General features: G+C 44.8%; 1 protein-coding gene across 3 annotated transcripts in view; it reads left to right on the top strand.

The window, feature by feature from the left end:
* Window positions 1-1115: 1115 nt before the first annotated feature.
* Window positions 1116-24746, top strand: part of chrm3a (cholinergic receptor, muscarinic 3a) — a 120188-nt gene continuing 96557 nt past the window's right edge. For all 3 annotated transcript variants that reach the window (XM_072436700.1, XM_072436701.1, XM_072436702.1), the window contains exon 1: window positions 1116-1289. The gene's annotated coding sequence lies outside the window, so the exon portion shown is untranslated. The remainder of the gene's footprint in view (window positions 1290-24746) is intronic.

Here is a 24746-nt window from a genome sequence, read left to right on the forward strand (position 1 = left end):
GGTCACACAACATTCTTGTGTATAACCTGGAGTTTACGACTAAACACAAGTCAGTACAGGGAAGTGGGCAGATGTAGGAAGTAGGTGAAAACAGGAATTATCTGAGTGAACTAATAAGGGAACACCAGAATAGGCGCATTTGTATTTAGCTCTGGATGGTCGACAAAAGTTGAAGTGTCCAATGAGACCAAAACAGGGTTAAACCGGAATGTCAAATGTCCTTGATGTATCAGTCAGGTCTTGCTTACCCCAAAGGCACCTAATGTCTCCCCTTTAAGAGGGACAAACAAACATTTACACCTCAGTTTAGTTTCTTTAAAAACAATTGAGAATATCATCCAAATCCTGTTGAAACTGTTTACTTATCACAATGTGAAAATATATTTTTCTTCTCTCCTATTTTGATGTTGGACAGTAAACAACGTTACTTGGAACACGTGGTTTACGCTGTGGCCCGTTGTTGGGCGTGGTCTTTACGACCCCATGCTGACTTCTGTCTTTTTGTAGCATGAAAATCCACTTTTTTGCTAGAGTAAATAGGTTGTCTACAACTTTTAGTTTTCACTTTTTTGTTGTAAGCCAATTAAGACACTAGACAATGTAGCTTAGGGAACAGATGATCAGGTAAATCAGTCCGTTACGTGAAAGGCAAATTATTTTTAGAGGTAGTTTTTGGTCCAAAAATCTTTAAGGACCGCAGATGTTGAGAGATAATGAAGACAACTTTCTCCTGCCAAATGAATGCCTCAATCTGTTGTGCCAAAACGAAACAGCTTGATGTCTTAGTAGTTGCAGCTCCTTATTAAAACGGAAAAGCCGCATGTGTTGAGTCTGTGGGGAGCGAGGCGCAAAGTGGGACAACAGGATGTCGTCAGGCAAAACACCTGCTCTCATCATGACACTTTCTACTCTTCTATGACTTCTCTAAGTCTCTTCTCTCCCGTCGGCACTCGCACTGGTTGAATTGCGTGTGTTTCATCCAGCGGGTTGTGCCACCTGCCGGTGCGTCACGCGCTCTGGCCAATCGTGGCGCAGGGACCGATGCGCCCTTGGAGCTCCCGCTGCGCCTCGCGCCCGCTCGCACCCGACTCTGCTCAATCTGCGGCTCGTGGCGGCAGAACGTGGCGGACTGCGTGAGCTACATCCTAAACTAAAGCCTTTTACATCTGACTGGATGGACTTGTCCGCTGCTGTGCCAAACACGGACCGGTGACAAGTTGGAGTGGATTGCTCCGTTCTGTCGTTCTACTTGAAGACGGCTCCTGACATACGCATCTCCAAATATCAAGGTAAGAGAATAATGCAAAGTTTTATGCGTAGAATCTGTCGATAAACTCGTGACACTCTTACTTTACGCACTTTGTTTTACGCACTCGGAATAACTCTTCTTAATTGCAATTGGCTATGAGCAGATTTTCTATAGAAAGCTCCATTGTTCTTGGTTTGAAGCACCACATTTGGAGAGAGTGTGAGTATCTGGAGCTGCTGGGGTTTCCCTCAGCATCACCTTTCACAGCTTCTGTCTGCACCATTCCACTGCGCCGCCCGCGTGCTGCTCGCTCTGCCAAACAGCACTGCATCTTAAAGTTAATTAAAATCGACCAATGGCCCTCTCGTGTATAACCAGAATAATTAGAAAGTTAATTTAGTGAAAAGATAAAAAAAACAAAAAGGCATTGGTCAAAGCGGCAGCGCACTCACGCGTCTCCTCGTGATTATTTGGCTGATCAGATATGAAGTGTTTGTCATTGTTACAGACGGCCGTACATGGCAGTGTCGTGCTGTCATGAACGGAGAAGAGTGATTATTTATGATGTCCCTAGAAGGCTCTGTGAAGGAATGTTCCCTCTCCGTGACCTCGGGGTACTTTGACATTGTACTGGATAATGAGTTAAAGCAGAGCAAATGGCATCTGTGCCATGGTGCAAATATTTTTCCTTCAGCCCCTGACCAGTTATTCATCATACAAATTTTGCAAATAGCCTTCAGAGTGCTAGTTACTTTGAATACAAAACTATTTAAAGTTTAACGTTTGATTCTGTTGCATATTTCAACAATGTAACATATCTTAACGTCAATATATCAACAAAGCCATTGTCCAAGCGCAGAGGCATCGTCGTGGTGATTGCACTGCATTGTTTGGTGAGAAGGAGTGTGTTAAGGTGATTATGACTTTCCATTGCTGGTTCTCAGTGGAGCGCTCCTACAGGCGAGGAAGCAGAGACCCGAGCAGGAAGGTGAACAGCAGCCTTTACCCTTGAGTGTGATGTATTGTTTCAGCCCCAGTCAATATCACTTGAGTAATGTTTCTCTTCATGTTTTTGCTGGCGTGATAGATGGCTGTGTTATGCATGATGCTGCCCCTCTTATTGATCATCGCGGTGACTTTCCCAAACGGTCTGTGGTTGGAGGGCGCTGCGCCGTTGACCACTGCAGATGTCAGATACTAAAATGTTCAATGGAAATATACCGTACTGTTGTTTCAGCTCTTGGTTATTACAATTTACTATCTCTTCTATCTAAGTGTTGCAAAAGTGTCCAGATGGCTGAAATCAAACCCGCTTAGGGCCATTTTAACTTTTTATCAAATTGTGCCTTTTTGGTTTTGTTTGTGTGCGTGCGACAGATGTTTCGGGAATTCAAGAGGCAAAACAAAAACAGAATAGAGCATAATATTGTGAAATTTCTAAGCGCCGCAGTTTATTTCAGTTAACATTATTACGCTTCCACTCATGTGAAATTTGACCATGTTGCACATTTTCAACCAGGTCTTGGTTATCTGGCTTCCTGTCCACCAGTCTTGCAGATACAACCATAAATAATGTATCTACAAACAAACAGCTGTAAAAAGAAAACACGGCAGCCTGCAGTGATTGAAAGAGAGTTGTTTTACGACCCCAGCCCCCGGGCCGACAGCGTGCAGGGGCAGGCTTTACCAGGCTACTTTTAGTGCCGGCAATAGGAGACATGGATAGGGATTTTACGGGAGTCAGCTGGCCAAACAGACGGGCTAACTCCTCCATTGGGTTTCATTAAAGGTCGTCTTGATGTTTAAAGCTACTTTAATCCACTTCCACAGGCATAACGACCACATGAGAGGAAAGCAGACCCCTTCTATCTTTAGAGAAGCGTGCGGGTTACAACTTTTCCATTCATGTTCACTAATCAAAACAACTACACCGATTCCCTGTTGTTGTGCTCGAACTGTCTCATGTTAAACGCTCTTCCTATAGCAGGGTGATTGTGTGACGGTAACGGAGACACCGGATAGAGTCAATTAGCGTCCGGAGAGTCGGCCCACCTCAGCTCCGACGCATTTCGGACTGAATTTGATTGAAGCCCACTGCCTGAGGTGCGATTACTGCAAAGTCTTATGAGGTGAGTGCCTCGGCTGTTTGTCATTGTCTCCCCGTCCGCTGTTGGGGCTTGGCGTTGTCATTCCTCATTTGTAGCGTCTGTTTAGCGTCACTGAGAGTGTGAAAAGACAAACTGACACGCCTCACTGGCCTCACACGCTGCTTGGATACACTGAGAACGATTGTCATGCGGTTGTTGTTCAGACATGGAAAGCAGCGAAAAAAATGTTTTGTTACTGCTTTTATGCAAATCACTGTTGATGTTGCTACATTTTGTTCCACTGCGGGACGTTTTTTTCTGTCATGTGGAGGCAATCACGTCTCTTTAACAGCCGACATAACCTGCGTAAACCCTGCAGTCATCAGTCACTAACCTTTCGTTGTCAGTCTTGGCTGGGAGCTGTGCCTTATTGGGAGCAACAAGGTGCTCGTCGCTGCCCGAGCGTGTTTGCCGTAGGATATTGTGTATGTCCAGCACACAGCGGCGCGGACACGTGCACTCACAGGAATCGAGATAATGTGGCGACAGTTCAAAGGTCGGATAATGAGCGGGGAAGGAGAGGTGATTGGGAGGCAGCGAGGAGGTCAACGGCGATAACTACAAAGGTTCACACCAGGCGCAGTGTGTCAGCTGTTTCACTCGCCCGCAGGAGTATATCCATCCACACCATTGCATGTTCTGCATTTTCTCGCTGTGCCATTGCAACTGAATTTCTTATGAGTGTTTCTTTGTCATACAGAATAAATAAGCCTGACAACTCTTGATTCATGGCTTGTATACGAGTCGCTGGTGCTCTCTCAGTTCAGGTGTATCAGTAACGAGTTGGCCTCTCATCCTCGCTGGACGTCCTCTGGGAGCGTTTCAAGGTAAAGGAGAGCGATGCTGTCCGCGGAGAACGGAAGACGGGAAAAAAAAGTGATAGTGTGCGCCTCTGGAATATGTATTTCCTCTTCAGGTCAAAAAATACAGCTGAAAGAAAGTGAATCTGTAGCATTTTATTTCTGCACATCTGAAAGAAAAAAATCTGCCAGGAGTTTTCACAAGCTGTGTGCAAATAATTATAGCATGCATATGTTATTAGCGTATAGCATAGTATTGATTCAGTAAATATGCTTGGGAAATGAAACTTCTGGCCTATCGATCAATCACGGATCCTCATTATCGTCTAATAATATCGTACTTTCTTGCTTCGTTTCAGACATCTTAATCATTTGGGTGAACAGTAGCCAAACATGATGGGATTTTTGGGATTTCTCTTTTGTGCTTCCAGACTCCCCGGGCACATTTTTATCATTTCCATCTTGTTGCTCCTCGTCCAGGTGCTTTCACTTAGCCTGTCCGATTACACCTTAAGCCTTGCGTAAAAAAACGACTGGAGGAGGGCTCTCTGTCTTACAACATATTGAAACTATGCATTCGGTAAACATTGCCCATATTTTCGTGAGAACAAACACCTCAATATAAAGAGAAAACCGTGTCTTTAGATGTGGATGTCGTAAAAGTGTCAGCGGGGTAAGTTGGGCCTAAAATCACGTTGCCTCTCGCTGTGCTGCTGTATGCGTTTTTAAAATAACACAGTGACACTCATATATTAGTGCAATACTTTCAAGGTGATATGCTGCATGCGCTGAATACAAAATGATTACTTAAAGGTAATCCCTATGCATGATGGGAAGTCTTTTGGATGATGTAGGCATCTTCATTTGCAGGCTGCTTCCACTAAAGTGATCAGGTTGTGGTAAATGTCTTGGATCGCTTGAGTACGTATTACTCATTATCAGCAAAAACTCAAAAAGGGCTGAAGCAGTCTGTCGTCGTGTGCTACGCCAAGTGTTTGTTATAATTTAAATCCTAAATGGAAACTGTTTGAAGTCCACTCACTGACTGATTATAATAGCAACTACTTTATGATTATAGCCCTGTCATAATGGCTCTCTGAACATTTTGTCTGTACGCTATTCCTTTTAAAATCATGTCAGGAAGTGTTTGGCTCATTGCAGCTGAAAAATGTCTCCCGCCTCTTTTAACTTGTTTGCTTCAGTCTGTCGACCCTTTCCCGTTTGAAGAGCGTCTCATCAAGTGCGTTTCAAAGTCAGTCGATTGTCTTTTAAGCTCGCACGCTAACGAAAGTGTAGTTTTGAAGCTTTTATACTCATGTATGTAACTCTAACTCAGGCCAGCATCTCTCAAAAAAGCAGATCTCTTTGCGCCTCTCGAATGTTTTGAACCGTCTCATCAGATTTTGTTAAAAGGATCATTTCAGGGGTACAGACAAAGGGACGTTAGGGTTTCCATGCTGCTTAGAGGTGTTGATTAGCTGCTGTGCCAACCTGTTGAGGTATTTTCAGTGCGGAGTAGCAGCCAGCTGGGTTTTTGATGAGATTTGTCTGAAGTTTCTGTACAAAACGGCGTGTGTAAGATGTAACCTGCGCGCTGTGTCGGGCACGTCTACTGAGACAAGTTGGTAATTTACATAAAAGCGCTGATATGTAGCAGTGAGATTGATTAGTTTCATGGGTGTGATTGACTCCAGTGATCGGTAAATTAACGTTCTGCTCATAATCGTGCTGCGAGGTTTAATGTTTGTTTTCACCTCGAAAGGTCTATCGCTCCGGTGATGGTGTCTGGACAGTTGTAAATGTAGATATGATTAGTTACTCATTAGTTTGATTGCAAAACGTCAACGCCGTTTTGCAATATTAGCAATTAAAGTTTCTGGGGGTGTCTTTACTGCATCCCATGTAAAAAAGTGCACTGTGTAACTCAAGCCTTGAAATAATTATTTTTACGTCCCTGTCATGGCTAATTCTGAATCGGTCACAAGGAAAGGAAAACAGAATAACATAATTAATGAAAAATGAACTTTTATTAACATGTCTCTTTATCATTTACAGGCTGAGAAATAGATTTTCAAAGTTAGGGGCCAGGGGGGCCCCCTACCTGAAAAAGTTAGGGGCCCCCCAGCAATTTCAGGGGCCCACAAGCGCGCGCGGCATCGCGGTGTCATAAGAACAAGATAAATGTGTTGTTTTAACCCTGGTTATTAGCATGTAAAACAATTTAAAGTACTTTATCTGTTATTTGATATGAAGAGCACAAATACTGAATCATATAAACCAGAGATCATGATCTTTAATACTGTTTAATTTAATATAATATTGTTTCTTAGATACAAAATAAATACTGTTTACAGCATTTGACAAAAGGAGTATATTGTGGAATATATAAAATCACAGCCTACAAAATAAACTACTAACATATACACATTGGCCCTTGGGGCCCTTGGATACTTCCAAATTGACATTAATAATAATAATAATAACTTTTATTTATATAGCGCTTTTCAGTGACCCAAAGACGCTGAACATATATAAAAAAGGGGGGGTATTTACAGACATTGTCCCTAATGTGCAAAATTACAGCTTTTGTTGCAAACAACTTTAAAAAGACTGAATTGCGAACTGAGGAGATTGACGCCCGCCAACCTCGATATCACTTGTGGCGCAAAATTAGACCGGGCATTTCCGAGTACAACCGAACGCAGCGGCCAATCAGATTCCCGCTTTCATCGACATTAGATCACGGACACCGTTCGGCCAATGAGAAGCGAGAAGACTGCGAAGTGGCATGTCTGTCAAAACGAAACTTAAGCGACAGAAATGCGCGCGCACATGCGCTCCGCTGCCTTCCTCCGCTGTATAACTACAGCAATAATCGTGGTCTGTAGTACAGCGCGCCCGAGTTTGTGCAGAGGAATCGCTTTGGGCATGTTCACCGCGCTGTTTTTGCCTATTACAAATATATATTACGGCGAAAAATTGGCGTCGGTCATTGTGTCCGGAGCGTTGATTTTGGAGTCGGTCAAAACTGATTTTTGCGCCGGTCATTGACCGTATCCGGCCCGTTATTTCGAGGCTTGGTAACTTCTCTGTTTACCTGCTTGTCTCTATGGAGATTTTCCACATTTTATTTCATTGCGGCCGAGTTTATTGCTCACAAATGCCTTGAGAAAACATTCTCCTCAGATCCGACATTGAACCTGGTCTGATGGTGTCACCTGTTTGTCACCATGGAGACAGAAAGGTTTCAAGCAATATTGTGGAACATTCTCTCCAAAGCAATACCATTAGTAGCGTAAGGCTGGTCAGAAAAGTCGGATCTCGATTTCAATTTTATCACGATACATTTAAAAGTGAGCGGTGTATATTGAAAAATGTATCATATGTTTGTTGTTTTGTTTTGTTTTGAAGAACTGCAAAATTAGAATATGGACTATAGATATGTCTACAATTAAAAACTATAATTCAAACTTTTATTATGAGCTCAAAAAGAGATACAAATGTTGTGTGTAATCTTCCAAACACGGGTTTAAGTGATATTTCAGCACTACTTGTAGTTCGTTTTCACTTTTTGTACGATACTTGAGCCTCAACAAGACATTTATAGGCAATTTGAGCAGATTCAAGAGAAAAAGTATTGACGTAATTTGCAAATCGAGAAGGCTGGAATCACAATTTCCTCCACAAACAACAAAATACTGTATCCTGTCTTATTCTGCATAAAAAAAACAGCTTGTTTGGATCTTTACAAACATATTCAGAAATATATGGGATTCATCTCTTGGTATTTCAGCCCTTTTGTCAAAAACTTTTAATAATAAGATGCAGTTCAAACATAATGAAAACCTTGGCGACACAGGAATTGCATCATGATTCAGTTTTCATTCTGCTTGATGTTTTAGAAAATGTTATTGGATTCTTTGTAGTGATCTGCTTTTGCTTTGGTCATTTAGAGGGCACAACGGAGGAACTGCCAAAACACACATTCACTCCACCACAATCAGAATCATTTATTAATGGCCACACAACAAGTTGATCGAATTTTGTTTTCGGTACTGCAAGGAACGCCCTCGTAAATAAATATTCCTTTTCACTTCACTGTTATTATTATTCTGTTTCATACGTAGGTCCTCACCCTCCTCAGAGTAAGACCGCCCGACCTCAGCAAAAATATTCAGAATTAGATTGCTATTGTTTGCATTGTTTTCTGGCACGTTGCAGTTGCGGAAAGAGAAATAAATTAAACTCAATAGACTTAATACTTTCTTTTAGATAATTGTGTGTATATTTAAACACAAATAATAGTACTGTCTATATGTCACCACATGGTCTTGTACTAGTTAAATCTTTTTATTTTATTAAAAAAAAAAAATTAAATTTATATAGCGCTTTTCAGGGACCCAAAGACGCTTTGACATATACAAAAAGGGGGGGGGGGTATTTACAGACAGGGGGGGACAACACGTACAATACACAATAATGTACAGATAAAATAAACAAGACAGAAGAAGTAGAAAGAAAATTATGGGGATGTAACAGGGGGAAGAAGTGTAGTCAGTGGGGTAGAGGAGGCTGTTAACGCTCTGTTAACGCTCAAAACAGTTCAGGAAAGGATACATTTTGTCCTGATTTTGTAATTTTACTTTCTCAAATGAGTATCTAATATCGAAGCTTGTTTCAGTAATGATTAATATCTGTTTTTTCAATACTTTTAACGACCCCTCTGTGTCTGGGTTTGCATTAGCGTCAGTCATACTCGGGCCATTTACCAAAAAGCTGATGTAAATTGTAAATGAATATTGCATTAGATTCTGCTTTTACTGTATACTCTGCAGTGCAATCAGCAGTTGTGGTTTGTCCTGTGGTTTGTATTTATTGACACAGCCGTGCTTCATTATAAGTCCATTCACGTGTCATATTTGTCTGCTTTAGTGCGCGTTTACGTTACACCTTTCCTTTGTAATCCCCTCTTTGCACCTCTCTCATCACTGTAAAAATATCACAAACACAATGTCAAACACCAAAGTAAGATGAACAGCTATGCTTACAAGTCATCCAAGTGGAACATCCCCTCACATTTGCATTTTGACGTTTCTTTTCTGGGAACAGGTGCAAAGCGTGACACTTTAGTGCTTTTCGGCAGTTTAAAGTGCGTGTGACAGGTTTTTATGAGTCTCTAATTTTGACTTTATTTGGTGTATTTATACCTGTTGTACACATGATTTATAGTATTACACTAATCAAATTAATATTTGTGGAGCAAAGTCAAAAAATCCTTAGAAAAATGACAGGAAGTGACATCACACACATTCTAGTCAAAGTTTATGCATCATTTACACAAAGGAACAACTTGTTTCACCCTCCTGTCTAAGTCTTAATTCAATAATACAAATAAAACTGATAAAGGTGCTCTCATATATGTTTATTTGTCAAAAAAAAAAAGTTTTTGCCCAGTGTAGGGTCATTTCCTTGTGTGATGTCATTAATTACAAACAGGAAGTGAAATCATAAACCTTAAGAAATGAGCTATGCTGGGATATTTTTTTTTTTAGCAAAATTCAAAATATATTTATCTGAACTGCATTTTAGTTCAACGACTTGCCCAACTTGTCAAAGGCACTTTAAAGCAGCACCCGTCTGTGAGTATTTCCCACTTTTTTCACAGTGATTGACATTTGAGAAGGAGTCTGAGAGTGGTGGAACTTGTACTGGCCCAGAGTGCGATGTAGAAGTCGGCCCCTCTGGCTAAACTCTGACGAAGAAAATTAATCCATGTCAATGAGGCACAGAGCCGCGGGCCAGGAGTCAGGTTGCTCCACTGACATAACACGGCTCCAGATAAGGCAGCTCAGGCGCCATGGAAATACGGGTTTGCACCAATTTGCAATCCTGGCCGCAAACCTCTAAACAAGAGTCGGGTTCATTACTTTGGATGTTTACCGGCTCAGGTTCAAATCCAAAACAGAGGCAGACGCTCCTTTGGGATTTTGTAACATTTCCAAATTGGGAGCAGCAAACACAGACAATAAGACGGTTACAATCAAGATACAGAATGTGTGTCAGGAATGGAATTGAATCAGCAGGTCGGTATGACGATGTGACGGATGATTCACAACCTGTACTGTGTGTGTAAGAGTCATTATTACATAGTGTCAGGAGTAAAGAAAGAATGTACTGAAAAATGTATCATGTTTTTGTAATTCTGCTCAGTGAGTTGTATATAACGTGACTACAGTACTATAAATGTTATGTTTGCGAAGCGATTAGAGATATTTGCACTTTTGACTGTACTGGCCTTCAAGCTCAGGCATACATAGAGCTGTATTTATTTATGTAGTATTAGGCAGAACACCTGACTGACAGAAATGCATGAAGCTTTATTTGAACACTTCAGTGCACAGAGAGGCCAGCAATAAATATGTCTACGATGCTTTCTTTGATGAACCAGGGCAGTGGTTGTCGCTATAGACATTGTATTTTTTTTAGTATTAGTATTACTAGTATTATTATAGTTTTCGCATAAACAACGGTGTACTGTATAGGCGGTGACTGAGTTTACACTCATTTATAATTCAACTGTGTATACATATTGGCTGTCAGTTCTAAAAAAAAAATCTGCATCAGCCATGAAAACAGTAATTAATAATCCAGACCTTTGAAAAACGAGCTCGGTGTTGTTGTTTTTTTCAACCTGTTTAAATAAAGGTTAATAAATAGATAAATAAAAATAATACATCTACAAATAAATGTTATTCTGTTCCTGCTGGACACTCCGCCCTCATTGACCTCTCCAATCACACCAGTTCTGGAGGACATTCTAGTTTTGTATCAACAAAGGACGACAGAATAGAAGTGTCAGCCAATCAATGACGGAACACAATTTGATATAGCAAATTAAAATCCTACTACTCTGATAATAATGCTGACACATGTATACAAATCACACATCAATACACAGTAGCCTGCAGTAGAAGGAACAGCATTGACACCATTGCCTCCCTATTTATTATTTAAAATAGTATAATACACAACAAATCATGTACTGTAGCTTGGCTGTGATATTCGAAAATACTTCATCTCAGCATGTGCCACAACATTCAAATTTAAAACCACTCCAACATCCAAACAAACGGTAATTCCTGGACTCACGCCTTCTCCTGGCCTGAAGAGTTTGGGAAATGAATTGGTGTGAGTTCTAACAGTTCCCGCGGGATTAATTCCATTTAGCTGAGCGATAATCATCTGGCGCTCGTCTCAGGAATGCGTGCAAAGTGTGGCTTCGCAAAAACACAAAGGTGATTCAGTAGCATGACCGGTGCGAGGTAGGTTTTGGGTCCCTCCTTATCAGCGTCGCAAGCCCTGTGCAAAAAACAAACAGCGGGGACGCCTTATCGAGACGGCTTCTCAACAGGAACGTTGTGCGAGCGCTTTCGTGGCTTCGCGTTCAATTTAAATCAACACGGACACAGCGGAGTGCGTGATTCTGCAGGAACAAGAAGGAGATAGGGCGGAGCAGCTAGAGTGACTATTACAAGCAGTCGAGTTGTTCCTGGGATGAAACGCAGGCCAGAAACAAAGTAGAAAGATGGATGCCTGGTACGTCTCCATATCACAGTTTTTGGCAGGAGAAAGCTGGTCCAATAGGAAACTGTTTATTGGCTCTCTGTCCGTGTAACCATAACCTACACTAGACATATTTATTACATATACATCCAAATGGCTGGTCAGGGTTGTCGTTTAGGCGTTGTAGTGTACAGTGTAAGCATACGAAAATACAAGGCTTGATTTATGGAATATGAATCACTGGTATAAAAGAAAGTGGCAAAGGAAAGGTGCAGAAGTGGCAGGGCTCTGGGGGAGGCGCCATGTTAGCCGTGCGAGAGCTTGTTTAGGAGCTTCTTTAAACAGAACTTTGGAGAAGTGGCACAGCTGATGATGTGTTTACACAGACCGAGGTGCAGTTCGCTCTGTCGCGGCTTTAGTCCCACAGCCGCACCGTCTAAGCCAACGGTACAGAAAGCTTTACAACAGTCACAGACTTACATATTTCTTTTGTCTGTTGTTTGATTCTAAAGTTTATTTGGGGGTGTTTCTGTTCCTCATTGGGAGTTTAAATCACATTGGTTGCCACACAGGTAGTGTTTATGTTAGAGTACACTGAAGACCATGAACACTCAGAACGCACCAAGAAGAGCAAATATGTTTGTTTCCACGTCTACATCAATATGTCTACTTACTTACTATATGGTATAATATTGATGTATATGTCAATATGAAAATGTAAAATTAATAATTCTAAATGTATTTTTTCGCTATTCACCTTCAGAGTAGAAGAAGGCAATATTCAGATTACGAATATTGTGAACAAATTTGAAAATGTGTTTGAACACCAGGTATATTGCTTAAAGTAGAAAATACTGCTAAAATGAAAAAAAGAAGATGTAACTTTCAAATAAAAGTACAGGGTGATATTTCTGCACTGTTGTGATTCATTTGATAAACATTTCACATCTGTCCTATTAAACTAATACAGTTAAAGACACGTTTTAACACATTTCTGTTGGATTGATACAACATTGTTTGAATATTGTTATCAGGATATTCCAAAAATATTGAGATATACATTTTGGTCGATATTGCCCTACTTAAAATGTAAAAATGTACCGTTAAGTCAGCAATCACGCCCAATCACGCCTTAAGCACTGATCCACAAAACTATGATATCAAAAGAGAAAACTATTCATTTTATTTGATTTACATTTCAATTCTGTTTCTCACATGGAAAGAGTCGCTGACATTGACATTTCCTGGTTTACCTGCGGGGCTTCTCTATAGACTCTCATTAATGTCCCCATTGGCACATACACATTGCACTAAGAACATCAGAATGACAGTGGCCTTAACCTTCAAGTGTCATAGCCATTTGTTCTTTACGGAATCAAACGTGGCTATTTACATACCTCGCATGTTCAAATCAGCTCTCACATACACAGTCTTCCCGATGTGGACGAGTAACAGCTTTCCATATGTTCTGTCCAGTGGAAAAAGCATGCCCTGATCGATTTCAGATCGCATTGATGTCCAGAGATTAAATTGACCTACATCCGCTCTTGTTTCTGGAAATAATCATCTAAATGACCACAATCTGTCTCGTGGGTGACCCTGAGAACGCTCCTTCCTCTCTATTCTTTGACCTTTTTGTTTATCCAGATTAATTTCACTAAAGCTACTTACAATAATCTCATTTAATAGATACCATTTTCATCTGGCTCTTTGATGAAGCCATTCAAAATATGCTTAATCCTCGGCTTCCGGAAACCCATCAAGCACGTTGGATAACCCCTCTTTGCGGCTTTGTTTCCTTTTTATTTGGACGGTAGTTAGATCTTCGACTGTTTTTTAAGTTCACTTTGAAACACGCTGGTTGTATATTGACTCTTTTATTGTATTTTGGCAGGACACTCGAGAAAACCACTTATATGCCATACATCATAATCGGGACGAGACAAAGGTTATTTACATTGTTCATGAGCAACGTTTGAAGAGCCTTCTTGCTAATGTGCAGGAGACTAATTTGGATGAAAAGGATAAGTGATGCTTGGAAGTTAAAACATTGTGTCACTAAAGAGGGAAGAGGCTGGGAATATTGAGACGCTCCAGAGGCGTTTTGGGGATAGCTGGCTGACATGTTTTGACTCTTCACGGCCTGTGGGTGTGGAATTGTTACTTATTTGCTTGTGAATGTGCCAGGGAGTCGCTGAGGAGGAAAAATATTACAAATTTGGAAGATTGTGGCTGTGTTCTAATCAGGTTATTTACTGTGAACACATTTGGGGCGCAGATGCTTCTGATGCAGCTGTTTACCAGATACACTTTGTCAACGCGCCGCCCGGGGATGTGCTGATTGAAGCATAATTAGACTTTTTCACATAAAGGATGCTGTCAAATCAGTGCTGGGCTTTCAACTATTTTGACCATGTACTGCGCTGCAAAACTGGGTCAAATTTTAGGGATACCAAGATGATAAGGAATATAAAAGTCTGCACTGGAGTATAGAGATTCACTAGAACTCAATATTATCCAAGTAGTATGGTACAAGTTACTATTTGTATCATAGATGCACACACTTATGGAAGTGCCCAGATACAAAGACTTAAAGTGATAGTGGTAAAAGTACAATTTACATATCTATTATTATTAAAGAAATGACAGGTTACTTTTAAAGCCCTAACACACGCCCCTCCCCGTGCTCCTCCTGTGTTTATGTGTGAAATACTGACATACCACAGACTTTATTGACATGTGCAGCACAGAGCAGGAGAAGCAGCGCTCAGAGATCACCCGCTGGCAAATGCAAAGGGCTAAAGTTGCCTGCTGCTGATGCCTGATTACTTCTACTACTGCAACTGTTATTTTTCTGCTATTTATATTGAAGAAAGCATCATTAGGCACACTTTATTCAAGTTTGCACATGCACCTAAGCTTACTGAAGAAAGGTCTAACATTAAAGTTAAGTATTGAGAAATAAGATTTTGTTCAAAATGATAAAAACAATACTATTCAAGCCACTATTGCTGCCGTAATTGCTGCCATTGCACTACTTGTACCTTGGAGGATGCAGCTACTACTCAACAACTTCATTTCCAGGGTTCCTTTGTCCATCAAATTACCTAAAATAAAAAGCTACATTCCTCCACTGCATAAGTACTGTTTACTGGTTTAATATAAGACATTACAGTTCACATAAACACTTTTTTGCTAGCGTGGAGAGTAAAAAACCCATTCATCTTTGTATGAAATGGTTCAAAGAGGCATGAAATGAACATGAAATGACAAATCTGCAGGTGGCTGGTGGGTTGCACAGGATTTTTACTTCAGCACTTGCCAAATAGATTCAGCAAACATTCTTATTGCCAAAGCCTGAACACTGTGAGTCTGTTTTTTCTTCAGTTTTTGTATTGTTTAAACAACAATCAAATTCCAAAAAGAAAATAATGACTTTGATAATCATAGTTGCAGGGATTTAATCCTTTGTTTACTACACAATGATTACTGAAATATTTTGGCAAAGTCTGCTAAGTCAAAGTCTGAAAAGATGCTGTTATTGTTATTCCATCAGGTTTGACATCGGGGTCGCTTTTATGACATTTTGTCGTTCGTCTTCTTTAGTAAATCTCCCACTCGCTTATTTGATTTTGCTCTGTTGTGACTTGTACAGTCTTCGGAGGTCTGATGTATGAGCGAAAATCAATTTCCTTATGGTAACATCATCGGGAGGCGAGCCAGGGGGAAGCCAAATCCCGCCTCGCCTCACATGCTCAGAATTTATTTAGATGCTAAGTGAGGGAACATATTTTCTTCTACAGAGCTACTACCACTGACAACTAAATCCATTTCCCGCTTTTGACATACTCTAAAACGCATGGCACCTCTGTCACTTCTCTCCTCCTCTCAGCTCCCTCTGTCACTTCTCTCCTCCTCTCAGCTCCCTCTGTCACTTCTCTCCTTCTCTCAGCTCCCTCTGTCTCTCCTCCTCTCAGCTCCCTCTGTCACTTCTCTCCTCCTCTCAGCTCCCTCTGTCTCTCCTCTCCTCCTCTCAGCTCCCTCTGTCACTTCTCTCCTCCTCTCAGCTCCCTCTGTCACTTCTCTCCTCCTCTCAGCTCCCTCTGTCACTTCTCTCCTCCTCTCAGCTCCCTCTGTCACTTCTCTCCTCCTCTCAGCTCCCTCTGTCTCTCCTCCTCTCAGCTCCCTCTGTCACTTCTCTCCTCCTCTCAGCTCCCTCTGTCTCTCCTCTCCTCCTCTCAGCTCCCTCTGTCTCTTCTCTCCTCCTCTCAGCTCCCTCTGTCACTTCGCTCCTCCTCTCATCTCCCTCTGTCTCTCCTCCTCTCAGCTCCCTCTGTCTCTCCTCTCCTCTCCTCAGCTCCCTCGGTCTCTCCTCTCCTCCTCTCAGCTCCCTCTGTCTCTCCTCTCAGCTCCCTCTGTCTCTTCTCTCCTCCTCTCAGCTCCTTCTGTCACTTCTCTCCCTCTCTCCGCTCCCTCTGTCACTTCTCTCCTCCTCTCAGCTCCCTCTGTCTCTCCTCCTCTCAGCTCCCTCTGTCACTTCTCTCCTCCTCTCAGCTCCCTCTGTCTCTCCTCTCCTCCTCTCAGCTCCCTCTGTCACTTCTCTCCTACTCTCAGCTCCCTCTGTCTCTCCTCTCCTCCTCTCAGCTCCCTCTGTCACTTCTCTCCTCCTCTCAGCTCCCTCTGTCACTTCTCTCCTCCTCTCAGCTCCCTCTTTCACTTCTCTCCTCCTCTCAGCTCCCTCTGTCTCTCCTCCTCTCAGCTCCCTCTGTCACTTCTCTCCTCCTCTCAGCTCCCTCTGTCTCTTCTCTCCTCCTCTCAGCTCCCTCTGTCTCTCCTCCTCTCAGCTCCCTCTGTCACATCTCTCCTCCTCTCAGCTCCCTCTGTCTCTCCTCTCCTCCTCTCAGCTCCCTCTGTCTCTCCTCTCCTCTCCTCCTCTCAGCTCCCTCTGTCTCTCCTCTCCTCCTCTCAGCTCCCTCTGTCTCTTCTCTCCTCCTCTCAGCTCCCTCTGTCACTTCGCTCCTCCTCTCATCTCCCTCTGTCTCTCCTCCTCTCAGCTCCCTCTGTCTCTCCTCTCCTCTCCTCAGCTCCCTCGGTCTCTCCTCTCAGCTCCCTCGGTCTCTCCTCCCCTCCTCTCAGCTCCCTCTGTCTCTCATCTCAGCTCCCTCGGTCTCTCCTCTCCTCCTCTCAGCTCCCTCGGTCTCTCCTCTCCTCCTCTCAGCTCCCTCTGTCTCTCCTCTCAGCTCCCTCGGTCTCTCCTCTCCTCCTCTCATCTCCCTCTGTCTCTCCTCTCCTCCTCTCAGCTCCCTCTGTCTCTTCTCTCCTCCTCTCAGCTCCCTCTGTCACTTCGCTCCTCCTCTCATCTCCCTCTGTCTCTCCTCCTCTCAGCTCCCTCTGTCTCTCCTCTCCTCTCCTCAGCTCCCTCGGTCTCTCCTCTCCTCCTCTCAGCTCCCTCTGTCTCTCCTCTCAGCTCCCTCTGTCTCTTCTCTCCTCCTCTCAGCTCCTTCTGTCACTTCTCTCCTCCTCTCAGCTCCCTCTGTCACTTCTCTCCTCCTCTCAGCTCCCTCTGTCTCTCCTCCTCTCAGCTCCCTCTGTCACTTCTCTCCTCCTCTCAGCTCCCTCTGTCTCTCCTCTCCTCCTCTCAGCTCCCTCTGTCACTTCGCTCCTACTCTCAGCTCCCTCTGTCTCTCCTCTCCTCCTCTCAGCTCCCTCTGTCTCTCCTCCTCTCAGCTCCCTCTGTCTCTCCTCTCCTCCTCTCAGCTCCCTCTGTCTCTTCTCTCCTCCTCTCAGCTCCCTCTGTCACTTCGCTCCTCCTCTCATCTCCCTCTGTCTCTCCTCCTCTCAGCTCCCTCTGTCTCTCCTCTCCTCTCCTCAGCTCCCTCGGTCTCTCCTCTCCTCCTCTCAGCTCCCTCTGTCTCTCCTCTCAGCTCCCTCTGTCTCTTCTCTCCTCCTCTCAGCTCCTTCTGTCACTTCTCTCCTCCTCTCAGCTCCCTCTGTCACTTCTCTCCTTCTCTCAGCTCCCTCTGTCTCTCCTCCTCTCAGCTCCCTCTGTCACTTCTCTCCTCCTCTCAGCTCCCTCTGTCTCTCCTCTCCTCCTCTCAGCTCCCTCTGTCACTTCTCTCCTCCTCTCAGCTCCCTCTGTCACTTCTCTCCTCCTCTCAGCTCCCTCTGTCACTTCTCTCCTCCTCTCAGCTCCCTCTGTCACCTCTCTCCTCCTCTCAGCTCCCTCTGTCTCTCCTCCTCTCAGCTCCCTCTGTCACTTCTCTCCTCCTCTCAGCTCCCTCTGTCTCTCCTCTCCTCCTCTCAGCTCCCTCTGTCTCTTCTCTCCTCCTCTCAGCTCCCTCTGTCACTTCGCTCCTCCTCTCATCTCCCTCTGTCTCTCCTCCTCTCAGCTCCCTCTGTCTCTCCTCTCCTCTCCTCAGCTCCCTCGGTCTCTCCTCTCCTCCTCTCAGCTCCCTCTGTCTCTCCTCTCAGCTCCCTCTGTCTCTTCTCTCCTCCTCTCAGCTCCTTCTGTCACTTCTCTCCCTCTCTCCGCTCCCTCTGTCACTTCTCTCCTCCTCTCAGCTCCCTCTGTCTCTCCTCCTCTCAGCTCCCTCTGTCACTTCTCTCCTCCTCTCAGCTCCCTCTGTCTCTCCTCTCCTCCTCTCAGCTCCCTCTGTCACTTCTCTCCTACTCTCAGCTCCCTCTGTCTCTCCTCTCCTCCTCTCAGCTCCCTCTGTCACTTCTCTCCTCCTCTCAGCTCCCTCTGTCACTTCTCTCCTCCTCTCAGCTCCCTCTTTCACTTCTCTCCTCCTCTCAGCTCCCTCTGTCTCTCCTCCTCTCAGCTCCCTCTGTCACTTCTCTCCTCCTCTCAGCTCCCTCTGTCTCTTCTCTCCTCCTCTCAGCTCCCTCTGTCTCTCCTCCTCTCAGCTCCCTCTGTCACATCTCTCCTCCTCTCAGCTCCCTCTGTCTCTCCTCTCCTCCTCTCAGCTCCCTCTGTCTCTCCTCTCCTCTCCTCCTCTCAGCTCCCTCTGTCTCTCCTCTCCTCCTCTCAGCTCCCTCTGTCTCTTCTCTCCTCCTCTCAGCTCCCTCTGTCACTTCGCTCCTCCTCTCATCTCCCTCTGTCTCTCCTCCTCTCAGCTCCCTCTGTCTCTCCTCTCCTCTCCTCAGCTCCCTCGGTCTCTCCTCTCAGCTCCCTCGGTCTCTCCTCCCCTCCTCTCAGCTCCCTCTGTCTCTCATCTCAGCTCCCTCGGTCTCTCCTCTCCTCCTCTCAGCTCCCTCGGTCTCTCCTCTCCTCCTCTCAGCTCCCTCTGTCTCTCCTCTCAGCTCCCTCGGTCTCTCCTCTCCTCCTCTCATCTCCCTCTGTCTCTCCTCTCCTCCTCTCAGCTCCCTCTGTCTCTTCTCTCCTCCTCTCAGCTCCCTCTGTCACTTCGCTCCTCCTCTCATCTCCCTCTGTCTCTCCTCCTCTCAGCTCCCTCTGTCTCTCCTCTCCTCTCCTCAGCTCCCTCGGTCTCTCCTCTCCTCCTCTCAGCTCCCTCTGTCTCTCCTCTCAGCTCCCTCTGTCTCTTCTCTCCTCCTCTCAGCTCCTTCTGTCACTTCTCTCCTCCTCTCAGCTCCCTCTGTCACTTCTCTCCTCCTCTCAGCTCCCTCTGTCTCTCCTCCTCTCAGCTCCCTCTGTCACTTCTCTCCTCCTCTCAGCTCCCTCTGTCTCTCCTCTCCTCCTCTCAGCTCCCTCTGTCACTTCGCTCCTACTCTCAGCTCCCTCTGTCTCTCCTCTCCTCCTCTCAGCTCCCTCTGTCTCTCCTCCTCTCAGCTCCCTCTGTCACTTCTCAAATCAAATCAAATCAATTTATTTTTGTAAGGCCCAAAATCACAACAACAGTTGCCTCTGAGGGCCACAGGGAGAAATGAATCAACAATGTCTGTGGTGGCGATGAAGTCAGACAATGTCTGTGGTGGCGATGGAGTCAGACAATGTCTGTGGTGGCGATGAAGTCAGACAATGTCTGTGGTGGCGAGGGACGATGTCCCAGGGTCCTCTGTCCTTAGACTCTCCTTCTCGGCCAGGAAAAACTACAAAAAAAAACCTCTTTGGGAAAAAAGCGTAGAAACCTGGAGGAGTTCCAGTGAAGGAGAGATCCGACTCTCACAGACCGACAGACGGACACGAGGAGACTGGAGCTGGACCCACTCTTCAGGCAGATGAGGGACCGACTGAGGCGAACTGGACCCACTCTTCAGGCAGATGAGGGACCGTCGGAGTCGAGCAGGACCCACTCTTCAGGCAGATGAGGGACCGTCGGAGGCGAACTGGACCCACTCCTCAGGCAGATGAGGGACCGTGGGAGGCGAGCTGGACCCACTCTTCAGGTAGATGAGGCACCGTCGGAGGCGAGCTGGACCCACTCTTCAGGCAGATGAGGGACCGACTGAGGCGAACTGGAGCCACTCTTCAGGCAGATGAGGGACCGTCCACATGGGGCAGGGACCACTTCACCAGGAGAGGGACATCTGGGTCCACAGGTCCTCAGGAGTGAGAGAAAGAAAAAGAAGGCGGTGAACAGTTTGCAAGTGGAATTAAAAAATAAATATTGTTTGATAGCATAAGTAGTCAGAAGAAGAGGATAGTGCTCAAGCTGTCATACTTCCCCCAGCACAGTTACTCCTAGGGCAGCGTAGCTGAAGCTGTGGGTTTATCTTTCTGTTCCTAACTACTCTGACCATAAGCGATTTCGAAGAGGAACGTTTTAAGCCTGGACTTAAATGAAGAGACTGTGTCAGCATATTTAACATGGGTCGGGAGCTGATTCCATAACACAGGGGCTTGGTAGCTAAACGCTCTACCTCCTACAGTACTTTTAGAGACTCTTGGCACCACCAGAAGGCCGGCATTCTGAGAGCGAAGAGCTCTGTTTGGATGATATGGTTCTATAGCATCTTTGAGGTAGGATGGGGCCATGTCATTTATGGCTTTGTAGGTCAAGAGTAGAATTTTGAATTTGATTCTGGACTCGACGGGGAGCCAGTGAAGAGACTTCAGCACTGGCGTAATGTGCTCTCTTCTTTTTGTTCCTGTTAGTAATCTTGCTGCTGCATTTTGAACCAGTTGAAAGCTTTTTATGGAGCTTTTAGGACACGCTGCAAGCAGGGAGTTACAGTAGTCTAATCTAGTCGTTACAAATGCATGGATAAGTTTTTCGGCATCACTTTTAGGCAGGATTCTTCTGATTTTGGCGATGTTGCGCAAATGGAAATAGGCTGTTTTACAAGCTTGATTTATATGAGCTTTAAATGAGAGCTCCTGGTCAAATAAGACTCCAAGGTTTCTTACAGTAGAACTGGAGGCTACACTAACATTGTCCAGTGTGACTATCTGCTCAGATAGAGCGTCTCGTAGATGCTTAGGGCCAAGCACAATGACCTCGGTTTTTTCAGGGTTAAGAAGCAGGTAGTTTAGTGTCATCCAGGTTTTTATCTCCTTCACACAAGTACTAAGTCTGTCTACTTGATCGCTCTGATCAGGTTTCATTGATAAATACAGCTGAGTGTCGTCTGCATAGCAGTGGAAGTTAATGTCATGCTTTCTGATAATGTTGCCTAATGGTAGCATATAAAGAGTAAACAGAATTGGACCGAGTACCGAACCCTGTGGCACACCGTAAATTACTTTAGAGCTTGGTGAGGAGCTCTGGTTTACATTAACAAATTGGAACCTATCAGATAGATAGGATTTAAACCAGCTGAGGGCTGTTCCTCCAACACCTACATCACATTCTAACCTCTGCAGTAGAATGTTGTGGTCAATGGTGTCAAACGCTGCGCTGAGGTCCAACAGAACCAGGATTGAGACCAGTCCATCGTCAGCGGCTAATAACAAATCATTTGTGACTTTAACTAGTGCAGTTTCAGTGCTGTGGTGGGCTCTGAACCCTGACTGGAAAACTTCAAATAAGTTATTGTCCTGCAGGTGGCGACAAAGCTGTTTTACTACAACTTTTTCAAGGATTTTAGAGACGAAGGGAAGATTTGAAATAGGTCTGTAGTTTACCAATAGGTCGGGATCTAGATTAGGCTTTTTCAGAAGAGGTTTAATGACTGCATGTTTGAAGGACTGTGGAACATAGCCACTTTCGAGTGAAGTATTTATTATATTAAGAATAGGGTCTATAATTAGGGGAAGAATGTCTTTGAGGAGTCTGCTTGGAATGGGGTCTAGGACACAAGTTGAGCTTTTAGAGGACATAATGGCTGAAGTTATCTCTGCTTGATCAACAGCTGTGAACCTTTCTAAGTTTACAGGTGGATTTATATGGGACGTTAGATTTACAGCTTGGGCTAGTTCAGGGCTAATAGCAGGGGTAATTTCATCTAATTTATCTCTGATTGTTTTTATTTTATTGTTAAAAAATAGGAGGAAATCATCAGAGCTAAGTGTAGCTGGGATTGAGGGCTCTACTGCACTGTGACAGTTTGTTAGCCTAGCTACAGTGCTGAAAAGGAATTTAGTGTTACTTTTGTTGACTTCTATTAGATTTGAATAATATCTGGTTTGGGCCTTACGCAGAGCCTGCTTATAGGACAGCAGGCAACTTTTCCATGCTTTTAGGGATTCTTCGGTGTGAGAGCGACGAAATAATCCCTCTAACTTTCTAACTCTTTGTTTATGTGAACGCAGTTCTTGGTTGTACCATGGGGAGACGCGCTTTGGCCTAATGACCTTCTGTTTTAACGGCGCGACAACGTCAAGAGCAGACTTCAGAGAATTCATGGTCAAGTCGACACATTGATCACTTAAACTGGGACTAAAACTGTTCTCAGCAGGATCACATGACATGTCACTGAATATTGGCTCTATTATTTCTTTGAATTTTGAGATAGATTTTTCAGATATTGTCCTTTTCATTATAACTTTATTTTGTGGGACTGGATGATCTTTAAGAATAAACTGAAAGGTAATTAGGAAATGATCTGACAATATAGGGTTTTGAGGGAGGACACTGAGGTCACTAATCTCTGTTCCATACGTTAGGACAAGATCCAGAGTGTTCTTGTGAGTGTGAGTCGGTTTATTTACATTCTGAGTGAAACCAATGCTGTCTAACAAGGCGCTGAAGGCATTACTGAGAGCGTCATCACTCATGTTCACGTGGATATTAAAGTCTCCAACTATAACTATTTTATCCCAGGCTAACACTAAGTTTGATATAAAGTCAGAAAACTCTGTTAAAAACTCTGAGTAGGGACCAGGAGGTCGGTAGATAACTATGAACAAAACTCCTTTTTGGTTTTTCATATTTGGACATGTGATTGACAGCATAAGGCTTTCAAATGAGTGAAATGCATTGTTAGTTTTAGGGCTCATGAGTAGGCTTGAGTGGGAGATCACTGCCACACCACCACCTCGGCCTGTGCTCCTGGCAGTCTGAAAGTTAACATGGCTTCTCTCCTCCTCTCAGCTCCCTCTGTCACTTCTCTCCTCCTCTCAGCTCCCTCTTTCACTTCTCTCCTCCTCTCAGCTCCCTCTGTCTCTCCTCCTCTCAGCTCCCTCTGTCACTTCTCTCCTCCTCTCAGCTCCCTCTGTCTCTTCTCTCCTCCTCTCAGCTCCCTCTGTCTCTCCTCCTCTCAGCTCCCTCTGTCACATCTCTCCTCCTCTCAGCTCCCTCTGTCTCTCCTCTCCTCCTCTCAGCTCCCTCTGTCTCTCCTCTCCTCCTCTCAGCTCCCTCTGTCTCTCCTCTCCTCCTCTCAGCTCCCTCTGTCTCTTCTCTCCTCCTCTCAGCTCCCTCTGTCACTTCGCTCCTCCTCTCATCTCCCTCTGTCTCTCCTCCTCTCAGCTCCCTCTGTCTCTCCTCTCAGCTCCCTCGGTCTCTCCTCTCCTCCTCTCAGCTCCCTCTGTCTCTCCTCTCAGCTCCCTCGGTCTCTCCTCTCCTCCTCTCAGCTCCCTCTGTCTCTCCTCTCAGCTCCCTCGGTCTCTCCTCTCCTCCTCTCATCTCCCTCTGTCTCTCCTCTCCTCCTCTCAGCTCCCTCTGTCACTTCTCTCCTCCTCTCATCTCCCTCTGTCTCTCCTCCTCTCAGCTCCCTCTGTCACTTCTCTCCTCCTCTCATCTCCCTCTGTCTCTCCTCCTCTCAGCTCCCTCTGTCACTTCTCTCCTCCTCTCATCTCCCTCTGTCTCTCCTCCTCTCAGCTCCCTCTGTCACTTCTCTCCTCCTCTCATCTCCCTCTGTCTCTCCTCCTCTCAGCTCCCTCTGTCTCTCCTCTCAGTTGCAGACAGTGAATGGGTTAGTGTTATTTGTCTGCTGTGGTGAACGGAGAATTGCCTCTTTCTGCGGTGAATAAGGTGTTTCACGGAGAAGATGCACTTGTGTGACTTCAGTGTCACAGTGTCACTTCTATCACTGCTGCCCGTAGGTCCGGGTCACACACCACTGCTCTCTGTTCAGTGCGCTCACGTTTCACATTTACCTTGAAATAATATGGGATTAAAGTGGAAAGGGGGCGATATAAATGCACACGCAACATATTCATATATGACGACCTTTATATCGCCAAATGAGTGGTCAGTTTGGGAAGTAAGTTAGATTTGGAAAGGGAGGAGATGAGCTCAGGGGCCCGGAACCCAAGTGCGGCGGCAGAGGGAGAGAGCACATTGTACAGTGGCCAAAGCCGTGGCTTGTCCTAAACCCGAGGCAAATGTGAGACCAGACCAGAGCGATGCACAGAGAGGCTCTTCCACTCACACTTTTGCTCTCTGATTAACCCCCTGTTGGCGCTGGCTCTTTGTTTGTTGCTGAAAACATGTCAGTTAATTGTAATATGTAATAGACCCCCTGGCATGGCTTTTCACCCCTCCAAACAGGCGTGCCCCAAACTTTGAGAAGCTCTGTTATAAGGTCATATTTATCAGGTTATATTTCACATTTGTCTTATAAGAATGCTCTACGCGAGGGTTTGTGAGCGGGGTCCAAGATATGGGTGATATTTTATAACTATTATGTTATGGGTGTGGCACAACA

Source organism: Eucyclogobius newberryi, unplaced genomic scaffold (genome assembly GCF_026437365.1).
Source record: "Eucyclogobius newberryi isolate DKJ021-1_F unplaced genomic scaffold, fEucNew1.0.hap1 SCAF_8, whole genome shotgun sequence".
Classification (NCBI taxonomy): Eukaryota; Metazoa; Chordata; class Actinopteri; order Gobiiformes; family Gobiidae; genus Eucyclogobius; species Eucyclogobius newberryi.